Source organism: Panicum virgatum, chromosome 9N (assembly GCF_016808335.1).
Source record: "Panicum virgatum strain AP13 chromosome 9N, P.virgatum_v5, whole genome shotgun sequence".
NCBI classification, from domain to species: domain Eukaryota; kingdom Viridiplantae; phylum Streptophyta; class Magnoliopsida; order Poales; family Poaceae; genus Panicum; species Panicum virgatum.
The window spans coordinates 54672223-54686103 of record NC_053153.1 but is presented as its reverse complement, the minus strand read 5'-3'; the positions used below and the strand labels follow the sequence as shown (position 1 = coordinate 54686103).

General features: G+C 40.8%; 1 long non-coding RNA gene and 1 pseudogene across 6 annotated transcripts; both read right to left on the bottom strand.

The window, feature by feature from the left end:
* Positions 1-249: 249 nt before the first annotated feature.
* LOC120687187 lies at positions 250-2799 on the bottom strand (annotated as a pseudogene).
* Positions 2800-8496: 5697 nt separating this feature from the next.
* On the bottom strand, positions 8497-12497 carry LOC120687188. Of its 6 annotated transcripts, none has more exons than XR_005680650.1 (4): positions 11831-12497; positions 11619-11724; positions 9653-11147; positions 8497-8798 (listed from the first exon to the last, which is right to left on the bottom strand). It is a non-coding gene; the product is annotated as an uncharacterized LOC120687188 (long non-coding RNA). The 6 variants fall into 6 exon arrangements; XR_005680651.1 differs by lacking the exon at positions 8497-8798 and having other exon boundaries at positions 8807-9844; positions 11080-11147; XR_005680649.1 differs by lacking the exon at positions 8497-8798 and having other exon boundaries at positions 8807-11147; positions 11619-11757.
* Between the last annotated feature and the right edge of the window lie 1384 nt (positions 12498-13881).

Sequence of the window (13881 nt, the reverse complement as noted above, 5' to 3'; positions counted from 1 at the left end):
GTGCGGTACATGCCTGAAAAGGGGTATGAAATTACACTTTACAGACAAATTAAACCCTCTGGAATTAAAATGGCAAATTTCTTTAATTTTCTTGTGTTCATAGTCTAACTGCATGTCATTACCTATTACGCTATTATGTTGCCGTTGTGTGCATTCTGTATGAACATATATTGGAAAATGATAATTTTTCACAAAAGACATTATTTTTAGCCACAATAACTATTCATTTCAGTCCTTCAATGCCCTGAATTATAAGATGCTTGTAAAAATTCTCTTATAAGATAGTATGGTGGTTTGAATTTCAAATTTTGACATTTTGATTCATAGCTGTAACTAAGTACACCGATAACAAACATCCGGAAAAGCTATGTAAGCATTATTAAGTACAACAATATGTGCATCACTCGTTCAGGCAAGCACTATATAGCTTGATCAAGAAGACACTGTCTGCAAGCTGAACTGCCATAGCTTCTTGGCCAACTCAGCATCTGAAGCTTGCAAGCTCGGGGGATATGTTACAATCGGCGAAGTACTTTCCACTTATCCCCTTCACTTAAGGATGCATTGCCACATAGCATGTCGTTGCGGCACCCTTTAATTACCAAAGATAAATATTGAGTTGATTAGGGTCAATCCATATGTTCCGCCAACAAGGCGGCAGTAAAATAAGAGGTGAGGGCCTACCTGTTCAACGCTTCTACACATGATTCTTCCAATGGTGTTCAAAAACGCTGTAAGAATAGTGGGAACAGTCACAAATTAAACATCGTTACAACCGGAGCTCCATGCTATACAAGCCAGAAATTATTTGAGATATTTGAATGTATTGAAAGCTATTTGTGGTTTTCAAATTATAAACAATAACATCGATCGTTAGGATTGAGAAAACTACCAGCTGCAATAGTCCTGCCCCTAAAAAGGTTAGTCGCAATGACACCAGGATGAACGGCATTGGCTGAAATATTCACTCCTTCCTCCTGTTCCATGAAGATAACTCCTTATGTTATTAGCCAGCTCATGGATGCATCCATATGAAAACAACTTATATTCTGTGTCAAATAGCTGTGGTACCTTGAAAATTCGTGACAATTCATTGGAGTGAAGGATATTGGCAAGCTTGGATTGGCCGTAAGCAATAAAGTGATTCAAACTGGGTCAAAACACATAAAAAACCTTTTGGTGTTAGTTATGCAGTAACATTCCCAATTTTTTGGAGGGAACTCAAATTGATGTCGAGTGGATTACCCTGAAGGATCATGAATTTTGTCGAAGCATATCCCTTCAGGATAAGTCATGACATGCCCTGCTGACGTCACGTTGACAATCCGTCCCTGAGTCCCTCGGTGCCGCTGTCCCTACATGCGCTCTTCATGTTCTCCAATAGGAGGTTTGTTAGAAGAAAGTGACCTGCATTCAAACCAATCGCTACTACAGTGTCAGGAATCGTTCAAATCTCTAGGTCATAATAATTCAGAGGAGCGAGTAATGAACAGTCAGCAAGGAACACCTTCTACAGGCAGGTAAACAAGAGATGCTGCAGAAAGAATTTTGGTTTGGGTCACGTTTAGTTGCTCGTGTAAAATTGTAAAAATAGAATCTTTGCACATTTGAAATATTAAATATAGACTAATTATAAAACTAATTACAGAACTCGTCTGTAAACTACAAGACGAATCTAATGAGCCTAATTAATCTATCGTTAGACCATATATACTGTAGCAATTATTGTAGCGATTTGGTGCCTAATCATAGCCTAATTATGCTCACTAGATTCGTCTCGCAATTTACAAGCAAACTATGCAATTTATTTTTTATTTCATCTAGATTTAATATTTCATGCATGTAAAATTCTCTCTCGATGTGGTAGATTTGAAATTTTGAATTTCGCAACTAAACAAGGGGTTGAGTAATTTGCGCAGAGGACACACCAATGTGATTTGTTGCGAAATGCAGTTCCAGGCCGTCGCAGGAACACGTGCAGTTTCTTGTCATCACTCCAGCGTTGTTGCTGCCGAAATTAAAAAGAAGAGTCATGACACCAAAATTTCAGGCTGTCTTTTGACAGCTTTTTGCGGTATCTGGTAAAGTACTAGCATGAATTAGAAGGATTTTGCTTGTTCTTACATGAGAATGTTGAGGGGCAGGTTCAGAGACTCGAACTCGGAGGCGAATCTCCTTACCGATGCCATGGAGCTGAGGTCCAGCTCCAGCACGTCAATTTTTGCGCCGGGGATGCTGGCCACGATGGACTCCTTGACCACGAGCCCGGCGGCGACGTTGCGGACGGGCATGACGACGTGCACACCGCGTAGCGCCAGGACGCGCGCCGTCTCCAGCCCGATTCCACTCGACGCACCTGCTCAGGCAGCTAGGAGGCTCAGCTCAAGTGCTCCACACATGTCATTGCTTTGCCGTAAATTATGGCAGGACCCTTGACAAGCCCAGGGTTGGTAGGAGAGACTCGGAATCTACGGCCAGCCCGGGTTGGTCGTCGTCCCAACTCCGGCCAGGCAAGAGGTGATTTTGTCATTGCAAACTCCGAACGCCATGGGATGGAAGGACAGTGAGCATGTACAGGAGCAGGCCTGGCGCCTGGGAGGTAAGTATATGCACCTGTGATGACGGCGACCAGGCCGCGGCCGTCGACGCCGGCGGTGACCTCCTCGGCCGTGGAGGCGCCGGAGAAGCCCGAGGGCCCCTTGCGGTAGAACCACCACATCAAGCAGCAGATTCGGACGACACTGAACTAATGTATATTATGGGAGTAGACGACAAGTAGCTACTGAATGCCAATATTTAAACACTATAGTACTGTACATAACAATTGGAGAAAGAGATAAAACCAGATGAATTGGTCAGCAGGTGCAATTATTTTGGTCAGCAGGCGCAATTATTACAGTAATTAATATTTCTGAGGGAAATTTGAGATGCATTTCTTGGAGGGCGATGACATGTGAGATGCGTACGTGTGCGTTGGCGCATCGCTGTGTTGATTGATTGGCTGATTGCCATTCTCCACTCGGAGCCCTATCATAACCTGTCGTAGTTGTATACTGCTAGGTCAATACTGTGATGGGCTCTTGTAATAACTCCAACCGCTGTTACAGTTACTAGTTACTGTTACTAGTTCCCCGTTCGAGAATGGGGGTGGGAAATGGATATAGTGATATGAATGATCCGGTATTCGTGTCTGCTAAAATATCAATACTGATATTTATATCTGTCATTTCTAAAATCCATAGGAAATGAATATATATGAATGTTTTTTCCAACATTTTTTAGTACTAGTGGAGATACACGTGCCACAAGCACGTATTTCAAGTCAAATTGTTTAAAAATAATTAGATTGCATCAAACTACTCCTAAAAAATAATCTCATTTGTTGCGCATGGAATCACCAATTATAGTTGCTATCTAAAAGTCTAATGAGAAAGCAGCATTTAGTATCTATATTTAGTATCTATATAAGAGGGCCCTTGATTAAATATGGAAGTATATTTTTTTCATGTACGCACATGTTTTTAAAAATAAAATAAATAAGAATTTTATGTTAATAGAAAATCTAATAAACAATAATTATATATATAGTAAAGATGTACACGCAACATGAACTTAATTCTAAAATAAATCTAATAAATGGATTCAGTTGGCAAAAATTAACTCATGCCACCAATATTTTTATCCACTGGAAATTTAATAGTAGTTGTTGGGTTTAGTCTCACATTGGAAATTAATGTAGGGGGAGTACAACATATAAGACCAAGCAATCATCACCTATCAGGCTAGTTTTTTGGGTTGAGTTAGGCCCATTATCTTAATCCGTTGTGCTCCGTTATGTCTGGGCCTCCATATAATTTCTAACAAGTGGTACCAGAGCCGTGGTTTCAAGTTAGGGTTTCGTGATGGCATCGATGAAGTATGATCTACCGATATTGGACTACAAGACGAGGTTCTCGCTGTGGCAAGTCAAGATGAGAGCTATTCTGGCGTAAACCAATGATCTTGATGAGGCGCTGGAAAAATTCGGGAAGAAGAAGAAGGATGAGTGGACCGATGAGGAGAAGCGCAAGGACCGTAAGCCTCTTTCTCTTATTCAGCTTCATCTATCTAATGATATTCTGCAAGAAGTGCTGCGGGAAAAGACTGCTGCAGAATTGTGGCTAAAACTAGAATCGATCTGCATGTCGAAGGATCTTACCAGTAAATTGCATATGAAGTTGAAGCTGTATACGCTTAAGATGCAGAAGGGTGATTTGGTGATGGATCACCTATCTGTCTTTAAGGAGATCGTTGCTGGCCTAGGGTCGATGGAGGTTAAGTATGAAGATGAGGACTTAGGTCTTCTCTTATTATGCTCTTTGCCAAGTTCTTATGCATGTTTTCGTGACACCATACTATTAAGCCGTGATGAACTAACCCTTGCAGAAGTTTTTGAGGCACTCCAGTCTAAGGAGAAGATGAAAGGCATGGTGCAGACAGATGGATCGTCCTCAAGGGGCGATGCCTTGCATGTTAGAGGCAGATCAGAGCAAAGATCATCCAGCGACAACAACGATCATAGCAAGAGCAATGACGGTAGAGGCCGCTCCCAGTCCAAAGGTCCCAAGAAGAAATTATTTTGTAAGTACTGCAAGAAGAAATCTCATATGATTGAGGATTGCTGGAAATTGCAGAATAAGGAGAAGAGAAAAAATAAATCTGATGGTAAGGCTAGTGTTGCTTCCGCTGGTGAAAACTCCGAATCAGATTATTTGGTTGTCTTTGCTGGTTGTGTTGCTGGTCATGATGAGTGGATTCTTGATACTGCATGTTCCTTTCATATCTGCACTAACAGAGATTGGTTCAGTTCCTATGAGTCTTTGCAGAACGGTGATTTTGTGCGCATGGGAGATGATAACCCGTGTGAGATTGTTGGCATTGGCTCTGTTCAGATCAAGACCCATGATGGCATGATTCGCACACTGAAGAATATGAGGCACATATCAGGAATGAAAAGAAATCTGATTTCGTTGAGCACACTTGATAAAGGACTCAAATACACCGGTTCAGGTGGAGTTGTGAAGGTATCTAAAGGTTCTCTTGTATGTTTGCTGGGTGATCTAAATCCTTCAAATTTATATGTTCTCAGAGGTTGTACTTTGCATGGTTCTGTTTCTGCTACTAATGTTGCTAATACTGAACCTAGTAAGACTGACCTTTGGCATATGCGTCTTGGACACATGAGTGAACTCGGTATGGCAGAATTGATGAAGAAAAACCTGCTGGATGGCTGCATTCTGAGTGGCAAGAAGTTCTGTGAGCATTGTGTATTTGGTAAGCACAAGAGGGTCAAATTCAATACATCTGTTCATACCACAAAAGGTACACTTGATTATATTCATGCTGATTTGTGGGGTCCTTCCCATAAGCCTTCATATGGTGGTGCTCGTTATATGCTTATCATTATTGATGATTACTCTAGAATAGTCTGGCCTTATTTTCTGAAAAACAAAGATGATACTTTTGCAGCTTTTACAGAGTGGAAGTTATGATAGAAAGGCAAACTGAGAAGAAGGTCAAGGTGCTTCACACTGATACTGGTGGAGAATTTTGTTCGGATGTTTTTTATGATTATTGCAGAAAAGAAGGCATTGTTAGGCATCACACCATCCCATACACTCCGCAGCAGAATGGTGCGGCCGAGCGCATGAACAGGACCATTATCTTGAAGGCTCGTTGCATGCTGTCCAACGCCCGCATGAACAAGTGTTTTTGGGCTGAGGCTGCTAATACTGCATGCTATTTGATCAATAGGTCACCTTCTATTCCACTCAACAAGAAGACTCCTATTGAGGTGGAGGATGCTTGTGAGCCAGCAACATATTCTGAAGCCGTTGATTCTGTTGATAAGGAGAAGTGGATCTCAGCTATGCAGGAGAAGATGCAGTCTCTTGAGAAAAATAGCACATGAGAGATTGTGAGCTTACCTGAGAAAAAGAAGTATATTCGTTGCAAATGGGTCTTCAAGAGAAAGGAGGGTTTGTCTCCTAGTGAGCCTCTAAAATTTAAGGCAAGGTTAGTTGCAAAGGGCTTTAGTCAGATTCCTGGTGTTGATTATAATGATGTGTTCTCTCCAGTTGTGAAGCATAGTTCAATTCGGACTTTCTTTAGTATTGTTGCTATGCATGATCTTGAGCTTGAGCAGTTAGATGTGAAGACTACATTTTTGCATGGAGAGCTTGAGGAGGAAATTTACATGGATCAGCCAGAAGAATTCATAGTGCCAAGCAAAGAGAATTATATTTGCAAGTTGAAAAAGTCCTTGTATGGTTTGAAACAGTCTTCTCGTCAGTGGTATAAGAGGTTTGATTCATTTATGTTGTTACATGGTTTTAAAAGATCTAAATATGATAGCTGCGTTTACATTAAGATTGTTGAGGGATCACCTATATACTTGCTGTTATATGTTGATGACATGCTTATTGCTGCCAAGAGCAGAAAAGAAATCACTACAATAAAGAAATTGTTGAGTAGTGAATTTGATATGAAGGATCTTGGTGTTGCTAAGAAAATTCTAGGTATGAAGATTACTAGAGACAGAAAATCTGGTTTATTATTTCTTAGTCAGCATAATTACATTAACAAGGTTCTTCAGCGTTTCAATATGCATGATTCAAAGCCAGTTAGTACTCCTATTGCACCTCACTTTAAATTGTCAGCCGCTCGGTGTCCTAGTTCTGATGAGGATGTTGAATACATGTCAAAAGTCTCATATTCTAGTGCTGTTGGTTCTTTGATGTATGCCATGGTCTGCTATCGCCCAGATTTATCATATGCTATGAGTTTGGTTAGCAGATACATGTCTAATCCTGGTAAAGAACACTGGAAGGCAGTTCAGTAGATTTTCGGATACCTCAGAGGAACAGCAGATTCTTGTTTGAAGTTTAGGAGAACTGATCAGGGACTCATTGGTTATGTGGATTCAGATTATGCTGCTGATTTGGATAGGCGCAAGTCACTCACAGGTTATGTGTTCACTGTTGGCAGTTGTGCTGTGAGTTGGAAGACTACTTTGCAGCCTGTTGTTGCTATGTCTACCACAGAAGCAGAATATATGACTATTGCTGAAGCGTGCAAGGAGTCAGTTTGGCTGAAAGGTTTGTTTGCTGAGCTGTGTGGAGTTGATTCTTGCATTGATCTATTCTGTGACTGTCAAAGTGCTATTTGCCTCACCAAAGATCAGATGTTTCATGAAAGGACAAAGCATATTGATGTCAAGTCCCATTATGTTCGTGATATTATTTCACAAGATAAATTGAAGGTATGCAAAATCAGTACTCATGATAATCCAGCTGATATAATGACTAAATCAATTCCTGTAGCTAAATTTGCGTTTTGCTCAAGCTTAGTTGATTTGACAGCTTAGCCCAAGAGGCTATTTGGCGCCAGAACTTCTAATCTTTGTCGTGTTCAGGTGATGATTTTGATATGCTACAAGAAGGAATTTGTCTCAAGGTGGAGTATGTTATATTGTGATCCAAATTCTGGTGGGAGATTGTTGGAATTTGGGCTTGGCCCATTAAGTATTTCAGTTATTCCAAATAAATCCCAAAGGCTCATGTGGTGCAAACTTTTAATCCCACATTGCTAGTAGAAGTTGAGGAGATCATATGACTCTCCTATATATCTAACCCATAGGCTTCACCGGAGAACATCAATCCGATTATTCCTCTTGTAAGCCTCCGTTAGGCGTTGTAAACACAAACCCGATATAGTGAAGTTCTTGCTGGCTGGCGCCCGTGGTTTTTACCCTTCACATTGGAGGGGTTTTCCACTTTAAATCCTTGTGTCTCTTGAAGTTTGATATTTGTTGTTTTCATCGTTTTTATTCGCCGTCGCTTCTAACAAATGGTATCAGAACCCAAGAGCCAACAATCTCTTTCACACGTTGACAGAGGAGCCCGTTATCTCTGTTCAATAGTCACGTCTTTGTGACATTGGAGATGAAATTACTCTTGTGACAGGGGAGCTCGTTCGGATCCACATTTGGAGAGTTTAAAAAAAAAATTGGCGGCAGCAGCAAAAACATCTCCGTTCGGATTAAAAAAACTTAAGGCCCATGATGATGCCTTCTAATAGAAGATTTGGGCCCAATGTGTAACCGGAGGAGATTGTTGGGTTTAGTCCCACATTAGAAATTAATGTAGGGGCAGTACAACATATAAGACCAAGCAATCCTCACCTATCAAACTAGTTTTTTGGATTGAGTTAGGCCCATTATCTTAATCCGTTGTGCTCCGTTATGTCTGGGCCTCCATATAATTTCTAACAATAGTATCATCCATTAGACCTAGTTTGACTTCTCTGGAAGCGAACTAAAAATAGATCTGGCTTAAATAACATTTATATAAAAATTGGTAGGGATCTAAAACTCTCACAAAAGATAATGGGCAAAACTTGTAGGGAGACAAGCTTCTTCTCATAAAAGTTTTCCTGGAAAATTTAACATGGATGTTCTGGAATAAACCATGCACAATACTTTTATTTTGTTCAACTTTACAACTTTACAGAATCAGTACCTAAAAAGTTGCCTCCTCTTGCAATATTCAGGCCATGTAAGCTCAGCCAATGCACAAGCTAATACAAGCAGCTGAAGCAATCTCACGTAAAATGGTCATGATCAAATATCATCTGAATGTTCAATTCCTTTTATCAGAAGATAAATAGCAAAAAAGGATATAGAAACTTGCAGTTCGCATATCTGTCATTGTGTACAGAAACCCCTATTCCTCATTGGTAACAAGTGACATAACAAGCATCTGATCAATAGAAAACATGACAAATCAGTTTTGTAAAGGTGTGAACCAAAGATAGCACTGTACCTTACACAAATTTCTTGATTCAAGCAAATGTTGTGGGTTGCTGGAGCAGGATCAGAATAAAAGGACACATGGACCAGCAACTACCCACACTGCACAATTCCTAAAGTAGACAGTCCTTCCCCCCTTCCACCCTCCCTCCCTATGTCTGTCTCACCAAGAACACCAAGACCAAAAATGGGGACAGTTTTAAAATTTGCAGTATCAAACACAACTTCATTATTGAACTCGAGTTCCTTTTTTGAATTGCAGATTATTTAAAAAATACAACTTCCAAATATCCAACTATCACCACCCACGAGTCCGCGACTGGCGGAAATGTTAGCATTGTTACAGTTGAAAGCTATACGACAAACAAAATAGCCATCTGTTATCTGCGGTTTGAAAAATATTACAAACAGATTCTCATAATTATATTTGGATGTCTTCAAAGTTCCGTCTGTATTTTGTCACGCATCTGTCAGTGAAGCAACGGAGCTATGGTTTGTAGGCCATATATCAAAAAGGCTACACGCACCTCCCAAGTTTAACTCATCTTGCATGCCAATTACAATTTTGCAATCTCATTGTGATAGTGCCCTAAAATATAGTAACACAGACATGCCATATACGTACAACAAGAAGCTCCAGCACAAAGTTATTTTAGTGTTTTCATTGAAATGCTATTGTTTCAGGAAAAAGAATGTGAAATACATTTGAAGAATCAATGATCAATATGCTCCAAATGAGTTTTTAGCTAGGATGCTCAAAAATATGTCAAGGACACAAAACATACAGCTGGAATTTGCACTTACGGGTTGATCTGCCACATTCCTTGAGTAAAGAATACCGCTCAAAATCTCTACCAGGCTGAGACAAGCCCTATACACATCACTGTTGCAAGCAAACAATGTACAAGATTAAATTTTGAAACACCCTTGTGGTTGATGGCCAAGTTTAAATTGCCTTATAGCAGTATCTATCGGAGCCTTCTTCACCGTACCATCCTGGAAATATGAAAAGTTAGTAGGCACAAACACAGAATGGGAAAAGGAAAACCGTAGAAGAGATTTGTGAGTGAGTTGCATTGCTAGGTTAGAACAAATCATAGCAGATTGCAGTATCAAATCAAAGCACAATGATTGAGATCATTTTTACGGATGCGAGAATTATGAAAGATAAGTGACTTGGTTTGGAAACAATGTTAGTTTAAGAAGAAGCATAGTCATAATAAAAATCAGGTAGTATAATCCCCTAAAAGATTAATCTAAAAGAACAAATTACTATTGCAAGAATTTTTCTGCTTACTGCTGGCAACTACACAAAGTGCTAGAATATCCTTTTACCATGTCGATTTAAATTTAAACTCAACCTCAAATGTTTAAGCCGTGCTAGCTTTATCCTTTAATCCTTGAATATCTACATCCAAAGCATATTAGTACCAACAAAAAATATATGTTTTTTAATCCAAGAAACAACAAAAACTAGAACTGACTCTAATTTGAACCTAGAGGGTCGCAGCACATACAGATCTAGAAGCCTTTTGTTTTCTGCTTCCCCTTTTGATGACAATCTCTTTTTCAAATTATTGACGGGAAAGGAACAATATATGTACGACTGCATTTTATGACTGGTAATCAGCTTTGACCAAAGCTGTTGGAAAACTTGCTACTGTCATACATTAAGTCAACTGTATGGAAATGCCAATATTTACCTGCTCTATCCTTAATTTCTATGACCATGGAGATATCTTTTTCTCGTGCTTTTTTTATGAGGAAAGATCCATGTGGAATGTATGCATTGACAAATATTAACTCATTGCAAGGGTTCAGAATCATGATGGTGTAAGATTGAAACTATATGAATGTAAACAAAATTAATCTATTATTGTTTACATCTGAGAACAGAGCCATTATGTTTGAGTAGTTACCTAGCAGTTGTACTTCCATTCCCGCATCTCGAATGATTTTTTTTCTATGTGGAAACAATGCCAGTAATTGATAGGTGACCTCGACGTTGTGCTTAAGGAAAACACCAGAAAACTATTCGACATGTAATTGCCAAAATATCAAAGGCCACATAAGCCTTAGGAATGAGTTAATATTTTGGCAAAATAGAAAAGGCTTAAATCCAGAATTTAGGGAATAAAGTACCAGCACACGCGCATAGGTAACCAGAGAAAGGAGGAGCATTAAACAAGCCAGCTGAGTGGATATCATAGGAAGATAAGAAGTCATCTTACCGAGTTTTAATTGGGGAAGGAGAAACCCATGTAAAAACCGCAAGTGATCCATGCCAGAGGCCCAGAACCTACATGAAGCACCTATTAGTTGGAAGAACTTAGCAAAATGGAGCACACTAAACAGAGCAGAGTAGACTTCAACAGCTAGCAAACACTTGTAGATGTAGGAAAACACAGGGTTTTTTGAAATATCAAATAAACCATAGCACACGCATCTTTTTTTTTCTGACGAAGATATGTGCGAGAAAGCAAAAGGAGCTAAAGTCCGAGCATGTAAAGGTAATCCAAGAGTGCGTGTGCTTCTTGAAGACACAGGATTAAGTGGGACTATCAAGTACAACAACAATTTATAAGAACTCCGTCCCCAGCAGTAGGAAAGTACTTATTTCTCCATATGCTAGATACAAAGAGGACAAAAAAGAGTTGGAACATACCAAACGCGCATACTAGTATACTACGTGAAAGGGCAGTGCAAGATTCGTTAAGCAAGCACTTCAAATCGAAGGGCAAGTCAGTACAAAGGAGCTTCAGCCACTGACCTAGTCCCTGTAGCAAAGATACACCAAATCTGAAGCACCTAGTTTCCTGCAGAGGAATTCTAAACGCTGCCGTGGTGACTCCTGTTTAGATAGTTCCAATCTGAGGCTACGTCCAGGACGAACAAAAGGAGGAGTTCATCTTGGACGGGAACCTAAACAGTAAATACGCAGAATGAAATAACATTACAAGAACAACAAGCCTGGAGACCAACCTGCTGATGCTAACTGAAGAGGATGGACCCCGAACACGCAGCTACCGGATGCGTAGAATCTGTGCAAAACAAAGCTGTTAGTAACAGATCTAAAAAAAAAGAAGTAAGGTGGAAAGTTCAGGAAGAGCTCATAGTGAAAGGGACTCGATCTGGGCTGGGCGAGTTCGATCCAATTTGGATCGGGAAGGAGCAGCACCACCGCCGTCGCAGAGGAGTAGGCGCAGAGCGCTGATCAGGGCAGGCGATGGACGCGGGTGTTTAGGATGCAGGGCGGGACGGGGAGGGCGAGGGCGGCGCGAGCGGGACGGGGACCGAGCGCCGGCGGCCTAGGCGTTTGTTCCACCGCCGGCGGACCGCCCGTGCAGCGCCCGGCGGACTCCACCTCCTCCTTCCCCTGTCGGCCAAGCATTCGGCAGCGGCGCCCGAGACGGGCCGCCCCGAGATCCGGCCGCGGCTCGCTGGCCCCAGGCCTGCCGCCCCAAGATCCGCCAGCGGACCGCCCGTGCCAAGTGCCCGGTGATGGCTCCCGCGACCGGTGCCCCTCCACGCGAGGAAGGCCTCCGGTAACCGCCGCGGAGATCTGGCGGAGGAGGGGCGTGCGGGTGGGCATCGGAAGGGGAGCGAAGGGGAGGAAATGGGTGCGGCAGAGAAGGAATGAAACCGGAGATACAGGGCTCGTTTGGTTGCGCTCTAAAATTTTTGAAAAGACATTTTTATAGATTAATCATAAAAATAACGATACGAATCTAATGAGCCTAATTAATTCGTCATTAGATATTATTTACTGTAGCAATTTAGCATCTGATTACAGACTGATTAGGTTCATTAGATTCGTCTCGCGATTTACATGCAGCAGTCGCAATGTGTTTTTTATTTCGTCTAGATTTAAGTCTCCATGCAGGTGCCGGAAAAAAAATTTAGAATTTTGATTTCTTTATCTAAACACGGGCCAGGATTGACGGGCGGGATAGGGGTGGGTACGGGCGGGCGGGTAAGCCCGCGTGCGGTGAAAAAAAAATAGCGCTAACCGGCGGAATCATCAGGATTGCTGTAGGTATTTTCGGTCCACCCCTCTTTGTCAAGCATCCGGCCCTTCCAAGTGGGTCATTAAAAGATGTTTTGTGAAGAGTATAAGTGGGCTAATATTGGTACAAAATATATTAGAAAGTTTCATCATTTGTAGTATACATACGATGAATTCGTATTTGACATAAATATGGATATGGACGGATATCCAACATAGTATCCATAATCATAAAAGTTAAAGTAAATGTTGGCCACAATCGTCATGCCAAGCTTGACAGCACTAAGAGCATCTCCAAGAGTTTGCCATATTTTACTTGGCATATCTTGTGTTTTGCCAACTTCTAAAAAGATATGCCAAGTAAAAAAAAGAACTTATCTCCAATAGTTTGGCATAATTCACTTGCCAAATTCAGATCTAACTTACATCAGGAACCCTGAGAGAGAAACAAAATTATATTTATGCCCTTCCATCTCTTGAAAACTTAAATCAGGAACCCTTCTCTGTTATTTATTTCTTTTTTCACCCTCCCACCTGACTAGAAACCACGATGCCAACCACGCGCCGCGCGCGTATATTTACACGCTGGAGGCTCGTTTTTCCCAAGTTGCCAAAAATTGCCAAGTCTTTTGTCAAACTGTTGGAAGAGTATTTTTAACGTTTTTGCCAAAAATCAAAAATGGCAACTCAATTTGTCAAACTGCTGGAGATGCTCTAATTGGACAGCAAACTTGTGACATCATGTTTGCCCTATAAATTTATAGTTAGGAGGCTGCTTTATGTCCTTCCGTTCCTAAAGAAAACAAGTCATTCTAGAATTTAAAATTTATCCCAAAAAGTAAGTCATCTTATCCTATTTAGAGAGTGTGTATGCATGCAAAAATCGATTAGTGCCAAATATGAGTAATAAATAGGGGCAATATGATCATTTTAATTTCTTATTAATTTGTCCTAGAATTCCTATAGTGACTTGTTTTCGGGACGGAGAGAGTATTCCTTTAGGCCTTCAATTAGCTAAAGACTATTG